At 40.9% G+C, this 10,943-nt stretch overlaps 1 protein-coding gene and 1 pseudogene across 5 annotated transcripts in view; one reads left to right on the forward strand and one right to left on the reverse strand.

Moving 5' to 3' along the window:
- CLASP1 (cytoplasmic linker associated protein 1) overlaps positions 1-10,943 on the forward strand; it is a 333,527-nt gene that overhangs the window by 17,006 nt on the left and 305,578 nt on the right. The gene's annotated exons all lie outside the window — the stretch shown is intronic.
- On the reverse strand, positions 9,535-10,409 carry LOC105542062 (annotated as a pseudogene). Its single transcript, XR_001006414.1, has one exon. The product of XR_001006414.1 is annotated as a 60S ribosomal protein L7a pseudogene (transcript).

A 10,943-nucleotide genomic window follows, 5' to 3' on the forward strand; every position in this document is an offset into this window, starting at 1 on the left:
GTTTCACCGTGTTAGCCAGGATGGTCTCGATCTCCTGACCTCGTGATCTGCCCGTCTTGGCCTCCCAAAGTGCTGGGATTACAGGCGTGAGCCACCACGCCTGGCCAACCAATGTTATTAATTATATTCATGAAAAAAAAAAGCCCATATATATATATACACACCCATACATATATACATATATGCACACATACCTCCCTCCATTTTTGTACAGATCGTGGCTGATTATAGACTACTTTTGCATTTTGCTTTTTCTTTTCCTTTTTTTGGGACGGAGTGTCACTCTTGTTGCCCAGGCTGGAGTGCAATGGCATGATCTCGGCTCACTGCAACCTCCATCTCCCAGGTTCAAGTGATTCTTCTGTCTCAGCCTCCCAAGTAGCTAGGATTACAGGCATGCGCCACCATGCCTGGCTAATTTTGTATTTTTAGTAGAGATGGGATTTCTCCATGTTGGTCAGGCTGGTCTTGAAATCCTGACCTCAGGTGATCCGCCCACCTTGGCCTCCCAAAGTGTTGGGTTTACAGGCATTAGCCACCGTGCCCAGCCGCATTTTGCTTTTTTGAAACTTAGTATATCTTGGAAATCATTCTACGTCAGTACATTAAAGACTTCCTCCTTTTTTTTAATGAATAGTATGACTGAATAGTACGCTGTTGCATGGCATATCATGATTTCCTGAGTCCGCTATTGGTGAACATTTAGTTTTATCTAATCTTTTGCTTTTATAAACAATGCTGCATAGAATAATTCTATAATATATTATTTTTGCACATATAGGAATAAATTCCCAGAAGTTCGACATTTTGGGTTAAAAGTTATGTGCCTTAACATTGATATAAATAGATATTAGATATTCCCAGATTATTCACCTTGGAAGTTTTAATGAAATTCAGTGTGCAATATAGATACGTTTTTGTTTGTTTGTTTGTTTTTTGAGACAAAGCTCTATCGCCCAGGCTAGAGTACAGTGGCACCATCTTGGCTCACTGTAACCTCTGCCTCCTGGGCTCAAACCATTCCCCCATCTCAGCCTCCCAGGTAGGTGGGACTACAAGTGCATACTACCATGCCTGGCTGATTTTAATATTGTTTATTTTATTTATTTATTTAATTTAATTTTATTTGTTTTGAGATGGGATCTTCCTCTGTTGCCTGGGCTGGAGTGCAGGGTCGTGATCTCGGCTCACTGCAGCCTCTGCCTCCAGGGTTCAAACAGTTCTCCCACCTCAGCCTCCCGAGTAGCTGGGATTACATGGGCATGCCACCACACCTGGCTGATTTTTGCATTTTTACTAGAGACAAGGTTTCACCATGTTGACCAGCCTGGTCTGTAACTGTTGACCTCAGGTGATCCACCCGCCTCGGCCTCCCAAAGTGCTGAGATTACAGGTGTGAGCCACTGTGCCCAGCCTGAGATATGTATTTTAAAAATACATTTAAAAAATGTAATTTCAGGCCTGGCGTAGTGACTCATGCCTGTAATCCCAGCACTTTGGGAGGCTGAGGTGGGCAGATCACGTGGTCAAGAGATTGAGACCATCCTGGCTAACATGGTGAAACCCCGTCTCTACTAAAAATACAAAAATTATCTGGGCCTGGTGGCATGTGGCTGTAGTCCTAGCTACTTGGGAGGCTGAGGCAGGAGAATTGCTTGAACCCAGGAGGCGGAAGTTTCAGTAAGCCAAGATCGCAGCACTGCACTCCAGCCTGTGACAGAGCAAGACTCCATCTCAAAAAAAGTGAATAAATAAATAAATAAATAAATAATTTCAAAATGGTGCAGAAACATGTCATGTGTCATTTTTTGAGTGAAAACATGACCATAGTTCAGTGATCAAAGGCAAATTGGTCACTCTTCTCATTTCTTTCTTTTTTTTTGAGACATAGTTTCACTCTTGTTGCCCAGGCTGGAGTGCAGTGGCAAGACTCAGCTCACTGCAACCTCTGCCTCCCGAGTTCAAGCGATTCTCCTGCCTCAGCCTCTTGAGTTGCTGGGATTACAGGCATCCACCACCATGCCTGGCTAATGTTTTTTATTTTTAGTAGAGACAGGGTTTCACCATGTTGGCCAGGCTGGTCTCAAATTCCTGACCTCAGGCAACCCACCCGCCTCGACCTCCCAAAGTGCTGGGATTATAGGCGTGAGCCACCTCGCCCGGCCTCTTCTCATTTCTTGTTTGCTTTTCTGTTTTGACTTGGCAAGAATTTTGTGACTGGACGAGGCAGGAATAAGTTTTGTTTCCTTGTAGGTGTTACCAATACTGCCTTCTAGAGATGAGTACTAGATACAGAAGATTTACTGAATAATTGCTTCTGTGTGTGTGTGTGTACGTGTGTGCACGTGTGTTTCTTTCTAATATGGTGATCTACCAAACTTTCTGTGGTTTTCAATACTTGTAGTAATGGATGATGATTGTGATATCAGGATTACAATTTGATTTAACTTTAAAAACAACTTTCTGGTATTTATTGGATAGATTATGATTTAACTAAAAAGAATAGGAATAGAGGCTGGGCGCAGTGGCTCATGCCTGTAATCCCAGCACTTTGGGAGGTGGAGGCGGATGGATCACTTGAGGTCAGGAGTTCGAGACCAGCCTGGCGAACATGGTGAAACCCTGTCTCTACTAAAAATGTAAAGTTAGCTGGGCATGGTAGTGTGCACCTGTAATCCCAGCTACTCAGGAGGCTGAGGCAGGGGAATAGCTTGAACCTGGGAGGTGAAGGTTGCGGTGAGCCAAGATCATGTCACTGCAGTCCAGCCTGGGTGACAAGAGGGAAAACACAGTATTAACATTTTGGTGTGTTCCCTTCCATACGTTTTCTATGCATGATGCATATAAATAAATACTTTTTAATTTTTTTTTTTTGAGATGGAGTTTCGCTCTTGTCACTCAAGCTAGAGTGCAGTGCCGCAGTCTTGGCTCACTGCAACCTCTGCCTGCCGGGTTCAAGTGATTCTCCTGTCTCAGTCTCTCAAGTACCTGGGATTACAGGTGCCCGCCACCATGCCCCGCTAATTTTTGTATTTTTAGTAGAGACGGGGTTTCACCATTTTGGCCAGGCTGGTCTCAATTTCCTGACCTGAGGTGATCCTCCGGCCTCAGCCACCGAAAGTGCTGGGATTACAGCTGTGAGCCACCGCTCCTGGCTTAGTTTGCTTTTCTAATTGTTTTCTGGATTGCTTTTTTCACTAAAATGATTGCAGATATCATTACAGACCAATAAGAACAGATTTTTTATTTTTATTTATTTATTTATTTTTTGAGACGGAGTCTCACTCTGTCACCCAGGCTGGAGTGCAGTGGTGCGATCTCGGCTCACTGCAAGCTCCGCCTCTTGGGTTCATACCATTCTCCTGCGTCAGCCTCCCGAGTAGCTGGGAATACAGGTGCCCACCACCACACCCGGCTAATTTTTTGTATTTTTAGTAGAGACGGGGTTTCACAGTGTTAGCCAGGATGGTCTCAATCTCCTGATCTCATGATCCGCTCCCCTCTGCCTCCCAAAGTGCTGGGATTACAGGCTGAGCCACTGCACCTGGCAAGAACAGATTTTTTATTATCATTCTTGGTAACTGCATGGTTTTCTGTTGTTTGGTGTCCTGTAGTTTATTTCCCAATTCCCTATTCATTAACGTTTAGGATTATTTCATTTAAAAAGGATGACCAAAATAAAGAAAGAAAAAAAAGAATTAAAAGAAAGGATGACCAGCTGCAATGAACAACTTGATATGTTCAGTTTAGTATACCTTTTTTTTTTTTTTTTGAGATGGAGTCTCGCTCTGTCAGGAGCCCACGGCACCCAGCCCATTTCGGCATACTTGATAAATTATTTCCTTAGATGCATTCTTAGATTTGGACTGGTTGGATCAAGAGATGTTGCCAAATTGTCCTATATATTATTACTTTTTATTTTCATCAGCAGTGCATTAAATTGTTTATTTGATTATATTCAATTACATTCCTTTTTTTTTTGAGACAGGAGTTTTGTTCTGTCACCCAGGCTGGAGTGCAGTGGTGTGATCTTGACTTTGCAAACCTCTGCCTCCCTAGTTCAAGCGATTCTCGTGCCACAGCATTGGGAGTAGCTGGTATGACAGGCATGCGCCACCACACCTGGCTAATTTTTTGTATTTTTAGTAGAGACGGGGTTTCACGATGTTGGCAAAGCAGGTCTCGAATTCCTCACCTCAAGTGATCCACGCGCCTCAGGCTCCCAGAGTGCTGGGATTACAGGTGTAAGCCATTGTGCTTGGCCTCAATTACATTCTTAAGTGACCGTTTTTGAAAATGTAGGACTAGAGTGATGGTTAGGTCTTTTGATATGTTAAGGAAAACCATGTTAATGTTGAATAGGAATAAGTTTATGTTGGAAAAATATTGAGGCAATCACAACTCATTTTGGAAACCGAGCTGCTGTATGTAGTACAACCCAGTTTACACTAACATTGTTAAGGCACAGCTCTCTTTTTGCACCTTTCTTTTGGAATTTATTTTTTGTAAGTCCATAAAACATAACTATAAAAATTTCATTTTAGTAAAAGCAGTGTCTTTCTATAGCTTATCTGAGAAATATAGCAAATTTTTGTTAGGTATAAGCTTAGTAAAGTACAGACTTAAAAGTATATGAGCTTGAAATATGATTGAATAGTGGTAGACAGGGTATGAAATTTCACAGTGTTTCATAGTATATAAAATTGTATACAGTGTATAAAATTGCTTATTTTATAGTATATGAAATTATCTTTTCAGTAGCCTTTGTCATTGCTCAGGTGACGTTCCACATTATTTTTCCCTGACAGGTCACTTAAATTGCATTGAAAGGGTTTGAAGTAACATAATAAGATCTAAATTGTCAATGAATAAATGAATCTCTAAAGCCCAAAACGAAGTTCTCTTTCTTTAGCAGACACAGAGTTCCTTATCTTTGAAGGTTGTCTATGACTCTGCACATTTTCCTCGTCCATCAGATTCGTACTGAGGAGTATGAATCTTGCCTAAGCAAGGTAAATATGCTTGGATGGTGAGGGACAATAAGCAAGGCCTGCATTCTCATGCTCAGGTACACCTAAGGTGTAGCTTTATCTAGTGTTGCCCTTATATTTGTTTCACTGTTGTAGCCTTTCTTTTATCCATGTTTGCTAAGGAATTAGAAAAGTAGAGCCCTGCAGGAAAGCATCTTGATATACTGTGGTAGAATAGATTATTTACTTGTCTCTCTCTCTGCAGTGAACATGGAGCTTGTGGAGGGCAGTGCCTGGCAGATTGCCTGGTACATTAGGTACTCCATGAACTTAGGAAACTGGGACCAAGAGCCTTTTCATTTCATGTCTGTCTTTCCACTTTTTTCTTCTTTTGTTTTCTTTAACTTCTTATTTTGAAATAATTATAGATTCACAAGCAATTGCAAAAAATGTACGGGAGTTCATGTTTACCCTTCACCCAGTTTCCCCCAATGGTTATGCATATTTTGTTGTTTCTCTTCTTTTTCTTTCCCTATGTTTTCCTAGTTTTCCTCTCTTTTTCCTATTTTTGATCATGCTTTTGGCTTACCATTGGCATCTATGGGACGTCCTGAACTCTCTGAACTAAATGTTGCTGATTACTGTCCTAAGCTACTTATGGGAATGCATGTGATGGTTCTTTCTCTTCATTTATTCTTTGTGGATCACTTGCTCAGTATGTGGTGCTGGGCCAGGTGCTAGTTGTTCCTCTGTATTCAAGCTTTTTGGCTCTTATTTTGAGAACATTAAATATGGTGCATATATCTTTCTTTTGTAGGTCTTTTTCCTAAATGATATGTATGTCTAAAGTACTCAGAGATGTGTGTCTCTTTTTGGTGAGAAGAAGGAGCTGCATTTTGGTGAAAATAGCCCTGAATTTTGAGTTAGAAAGCAAAATTCAAATCTTGGTTCTGGCCAGGCGTGGTGGCTCACATCTGTAATCTCAGTGTTTTGGGAGGCCAGAGTGGGAGAATCACTTGAGGCCAGGAGTTCGAGACCAGCATGGGCAACATAGGAAGACCACATCTCTCTAAAACAAAACAAAACAAAAAAGGAATCGAAATCCTGGTTCTGTTTCATACTTGCTGTGTGACCCCAGAAGTCACTTTGCTTCTGAATCTTTTCTTCTCTGTAAAATAGGCATTATAATTATAATCTGACAGATTTTGTAGGGGATAGAGAAAGTAGCATTTGTATGATCACTTAACAGATTGGAAGGTACTGCTTCAAATATGAAGTAGCTATGCTTATTTTATTGATGAAATGAAAGGCAAGTTTTAAACTATTGGTGTATTAATTATTTATAGCTTGACTTCTTTATTCGGTAACACAGAAAGACTTCTCTTGTTTTTTTAAACCCTCATCCTTCTTACACCTTCTGTCTTCACATTAAATACCCAGGACTTAATAGAGTTTTGTTTTTTTTCAACTGGGTATAACCTAGCTCCCTTGGGAAATTTGGGATGGCCATGTCAGCTGTCATACTGTATCAAATGACATATCAGATTTCTCTTCTCTCTCTCTCTCGTTTTTTTTTTTTTTTGAGATAGAGTCTCGCTCTGTCACCAGACTGGAATGCAGTGGTGCCATCTCAGCTCACTGCAGCCTCTGCCTCCCGGGTTCAAGCGATTCTCTTGCCTCAGCCTCCTGAGTAACTGGGACTGTAGGCACTGCCACCATGCCCAGCTAATTTTTGTATTTTTAGTAGAGATGAGGTTTCACCATGTTGGCCAGGATGATCTTCCCGCCTTGGCCTCCCAAAGTGCTAGGATTACAGTTGTGAGCCACCGGGCCTGGCCTGTTCTCTTATTTTCTTATTCACCTAAGTCTGGAGATTTTTCTGTTTCGTGAACCTCTTAGAAAATCTGTCAAGCAGGCTGGGCGCGGTGGCTCACGCCTGTAATGCTAGCACTTTGGGAGGCTGAGGTGGGCGGATCACCTGAGATCAGGAGTTCAAGACCAGCCTGGCCAACATGGTGAAACCCTGTCTCTACTGAAAATACAAAAATTAACCAGGCCTGGTGGTGGGTGTCTGTAATCCTAGCTACTTGGGAGGCTGAGGCAGGAGAATCGCTTGAACCTGGGAGGCGGGGGTTGCCGTGAGCCGAGATTGTGCCACTGCACTCCAGCCTGGATGACAGTGCGAGACTCCCTCTCAAAAAAAAAAAAAAAAGAAAGAAAGAAAATCTCTCAAGCCAGCATATGTGCTCCTTTGTGCTTAGCTTTTTAGTGGATTTCACTGTTAGAAACCAGCTATTCATGTGTTACCAGAAACATTTTTATTTTTGAAGGGAGACTTTCTTTTTATTTGTATATGCACATGGAATACTTAGTATAGAAAGTCATAAAATGAAAATTTTAACATTGAAATAATTGACAATTTTTTTTTTTTTGTAAACCTGATCTAGATACAGGCAAACTTTTAAATCATTAAGGTACAAACATTTATAGAACACCCCTTCCAATAATAGTAGGATACACATTGTTCTGAAATACATATGGAACATTTCAGGATAGACCATATGTTATGCCATAAAACAAGCCTCAATTAATTTAAAGGATGGAAATCATACTATGTTCTCTGACCATAATGAAATGAAATTAGATATCAATAACAGAAGGAAATTTGGGAAATTCAGAATATGTGAAAATTAAACTACACAAACTGAAATCACCAATGATTCAAAGAAAAAGCCACAGGAAAATTGGAAAATACTCTGAGATGAAGACAAAATATATCATATCATGATGATGATGGTTGCAAACAATGTGAATGTACTTTATACCACCGAATTAATTGTATGTTTAAAAATAGTTAAAATGGCAAATCTTATGTATGTTTTGCCACAATTGAAAAAACAAAAACAAACAAAAAAACCCTGGGCTGGGTGCGGAGGCTCATACCTGTAATCCCAGCACTTTAGGAGGCCAAGGCAGGTGGATCACCTGAGGTCAGGAGTTCAAGACCAGCCTGGCCAACATGGCGAAACCCCATTCTACTAAAAATACAAAAAATTAGCTGGGCTGGGCATGGTGGTGGGTGCCTGTAATCCCAGCTACTTGGGAGGCTGAGGCAGGAGAATAGCTTGGACCCAGGAGGTGGAGGTTGCAGTGAGCCCAGATCACATGACTGCCCACTGCATTCCAGTCTGGGTGGCAGAGTGCCACTCCATCTCAAAAAACAACAAGAAGAAGAAAAAAAACCCTGCCACTCGTTTTTCAACAATGAATGTTTATTGAGGGCCTACTATGCTTCATGCAAAAAACAAAGCAATGTATCATAAGCTAGGGGATACAGCAAAAGCATTGCCCAGAGGGAAATTTATAGCTATAAACGCTTGAATTAAGAAAAGAAGAAAGATGTCAAATCTTCCACCTTAAGAAACTAATAAAAGAAGAACACACTAAATCCAAAGCAAGCAGAAGGAATATAATAATAAAAACTGGAATAGAAATAAATGAAATAGAGGGAAAAAAAAGTAGGGAAAATCAAACCCAAAATAGGTTCTGTGCAAAGATCAACAAAATGGACAAACCTTGAGCTAGATTAATAAATTAATAAAATGAGGAACGAAAGAAAGGACATCACTACTGACCTTACATGGAAATTAAAAAAGATTATAAGGAAATACTAGGAACCATTTTATGACAACAAGTTAGATAACACATATGAGATGTATGCAGTCTTTGAAAGACACTACTGAAATTGACTCGAAAAGAAATAAAGTCTTTTTTGTTTGTTTGAGATGGAGTCTTGCTCTGTCACTCAGGGTGGAGTGCAGTGGTACAATGGTGGCTCACTGCAGCGTTTGCCTCCTGGGTTCAAGCAATTCTCCTGCCTCAACCTCCCCAAAAATAGAAAATCTGAATAGACCAATAAAGTAAATAGATTGAATTAACAATAAAAAAGCCCCTCCCAAAAAAGCTCGGGTCCAGATAACTTCGCATTTTGTGATTCCACCAAATATTTAAAGAAGAATCAACACAAATTCTTCACACGCTCTTTCAAAATAAAGAAGAGGTGTTACTTTCCAGTTTATCCTGTGTGGACATTATTAGGCTGATACTAAAACCAGGCAAAGACATCAGAAGACAAGAAAACTACAGAACAGTATTCTTTATGGATGTAGGTGTAAAATACCTCAACAAAATACTTGCAAACTGAATATAGCAACATATCAGAAGAATTCTATACTGTAACCGAGTGGGAATTATCCCAGGAATGCAAAGTTGGCTTAATATCTGTAAATTAATGTAACATGCCATGTAATAGAATAAAGGACAAGACCAACATGAACATCTCAATAGCGGCAGGAAAAACATTTGATTAAATCCAACATTGTTTCATGATAAAAAACATTCAACAAATTAGAAATGGAAGGGAACTTCCTCAGTGTGATAAACCATCTGTGAAAACCTACAGCTAATATCATACTTAATGATAAGACAGAATGCTGTCCTAAGATTAGGAACAAGACATATAGTCATTATAATTTTTAAAAATTTATATATAGAGAGATTTTTTTTTTGAAGGAAAATTTGTATTTTAATTATTTTTATGTACAGAAAACTCAACAGTGTACATTTAATGCAGCTTAGTGGCAAGTTCTTTAGCCTTTGCCTTTTCGAGCTTGGCGATACGAGCCACAGACTTGGGACCCAGGACATTGCTGCCCCAGTGACGGCGGATCTCATCGTATCTGTCGTTGTAATTGGTCCTGATAGCTTCCACCAGCTTAGCCAAAGCGCCTTTGTCTCCCGAGTTCACCTGTGTGAAGGCGACAGTGGTGCAGGTCTTCCTGTGGACTAGACGGCCCAGTCTGGCCTTCCCCTTGATAATGCAGTAAGGGACCCCCATTTTACGACACAGGGCAGGCAAGAAGACAACCAGCTCGCTGGGATCCACGTCATGTGCAATCACCACCAGCTGAGCCTTCTTGTTCTCCACCAAGGTGGTGACAGTGTTAACTCCTGCTCGAAGGACAGGTGGTCTCTTAGTGGGGACGTCCCCTTTGCCAGCAGCTTTCTTCTCGGCCTGGGCCAACAGCCTCTGCTTCTTCTCTTGCTTTGTCTCTGGTCTGTACTTGTGGGCCAGCTTAAGCAGCTGAGTAGCTGTCTGGCGGTCCAGGGCCTGGGTGAACTGGTTAATAGCAGGAGGCACTTTCAGCCACTTATAGAGGATGGCTCTCTGCCGCTGCAACCTGATATAGCGAGGCCTTTTCACAAAGTGGGTGAGGTCTCTTTTGGGCTGGATGTCCTGTCCAGTGCCGAAATTCTTAGGCCTTTTCTCAAACAGGGGATTCACCACTTTCTTGGCCTCCTGCTGCTTCACGACAGCAGGGGCTGGAGCCACCTTTCCCTTGGCCTTCTTTCCTTTCGACATCTTGGGCAGCGGGAGGAGAGCTAGAGATATTTTTTATATAGATGGGGTTTTACTATGTTGCCCAGGCTGATCTCGAACTCCTGAGCTTAAGTGATCCACCCACCTCAGCCTCCCAAAGTGCTGGGATTATAGGTGTGAGCCACTGCGCCTGACCAAGACAGGTATAGTCTCTTTGACACTTAGCTTTAACATTGTATTGGAGGTTCTAGCCAAGACAATTAGGGAAGAAAAAGAAAGAAAAGGCATTCATATTGGAAAGGAAGTAAGATAATCTCTATTTGCAGATGGCATGATCTTGTATATAAAACATCTTAAGGAATGCACTATAAAATTGTTATAAGCTCCTCAAAGTTTCAGAATACAGGATCAATATACAGAAAGTAATTTTATTGTTATACATTTACAATGAATAATTCAAAAATGAAACCAAGGAAACAATTCCATTCACAATAGTGTCAAAAAGAATAAAACATTTGGGAATAAAGTTAACAAAAGAAGTGCAGAACTTACATTCTTTTTTTTTTTTTTTTTTGAGACAGGGTGTCACTCTT

This window comes from Mandrillus leucophaeus, unplaced genomic scaffold, assembly GCF_000951045.1.
Source record: "Mandrillus leucophaeus isolate KB7577 unplaced genomic scaffold, Mleu.le_1.0 Scaffold25, whole genome shotgun sequence".
In the NCBI taxonomy this organism is placed as follows: Eukaryota; Metazoa; Chordata; class Mammalia; order Primates; family Cercopithecidae; genus Mandrillus; species Mandrillus leucophaeus.